Raw genomic sequence first — 1,339 nt, 5'->3', positions numbered from 1 at the left:
CAAAGAATGGAAAAGGGGAGTTGTGACTAGGTCGTTCCATGTGGATGATCAAGAAAGGCTTCCCTGATGGGTTAACCTATAAGCTGAGATGTGAAAAGCAAGAAGAGTAACTACGTGAAGATCAGGGAAGATAAGTTAATATTTGTTGCCACAAATCCTTTGCTATATTAGCATTATTTAAATAAAATCAGGGGAAGAGCATTTTTAGGCCAGAAGGAGGATCAATGTTGTGCTCTCACATCAATGTTTTTCTCTCTCCCTTCCTCTCTCTCTAAAAATAAACTATTCCTTGAAGAAAAAAAAAAAAAAGCAACAGGGAAGGCAATTGCTCTCAACTCTAGGCAGTCAGAAGCCAAACTTTCTTTCTTGGCTGAGTGGTGAAGTTTTGCTTGTCTCCTGCGGACAACATCTGGATTCGTCTCTGCAGCTTCCTTTGTGTTCCATTTTGGAAGGGAAAGCCAAAGCCCACTCACTGCCTTAGGATAGATAACTCACACTACCTGGGATTGGAAGAACAGCACCACTGCGGGAAACCTGAGAATGTCAAGCATACCAGCTGCTTAACCAAGGAGCAGGAACATTTCCACCCCAGCAGACAATCAGGTTGGAGCACAGAGCCGCCGCCATGGAGAAGCCACAGAAGGCCGGCAGTAATGATTCATGTGTGCACAGCTGCTGACGAGGCCTGCACAGGTAACTCCCAAGATCAAAACAGCCATTTGTACTTAAAATCATTGCTTTGGTGCCATTTCCAAGTTACTTCTGAATGCTTCTGAATGCCATTAACTTCAAAGAGCCTACTTCCCCTATTTGAAAAAATGGGCATTTTAAAAGTCTGCCAACCCGTAGTTCCATTAGGCATGATAGTGCACAGCATGTTCTGAAGATTTCTGATGAAAGCTCTCGAAGATCCAGAACTTACTGCACTCATGTAGGCCACCTCTGGAAAAGGCAAGGTTCAAAGGTAAATACCACTGAAAGAAAAGTCCTTTGTCATAAGATGCCACCTACCATTCAGCTTTGCTCCAATCAGAGCTGTTTTTGGTGACTGAAGGGAAACAAAGACATTCTTGATTTGGTGAAGGAGGGCAGAGCACTGTGATCAGATGGGCGTGATTCTCCCCAGCATGGTGGTCAATAGGAGGATTAATAGGAAGTTCGGAACTCGGGAATACCATGTGCTTTCACTAGCTGTGTGTGAGCCACCTCACCCTTTCAGGTTTGGCAGATAATTTCAGTGCGGATCCTGTCACGGGCAGAATCTAACAATGCCATCCTGCAATAAAGGCAAAGGAAATATTTCTCAGCCTTTTTTTTTATAAATTAGAGAGACAAATGT

The sequence above is a fragment of the Cnephaeus nilssonii genome (assembly GCF_951640355.1).
Source record: "Cnephaeus nilssonii genome assembly, chromosome: 11".
NCBI classification, from domain to species: domain Eukaryota; kingdom Metazoa; phylum Chordata; class Mammalia; order Chiroptera; family Vespertilionidae; genus Cnephaeus; species Cnephaeus nilssonii.
The sequence above is the reverse complement of the archived record's forward strand: the minus strand, read 5'-3'. Positions refer to the sequence as shown.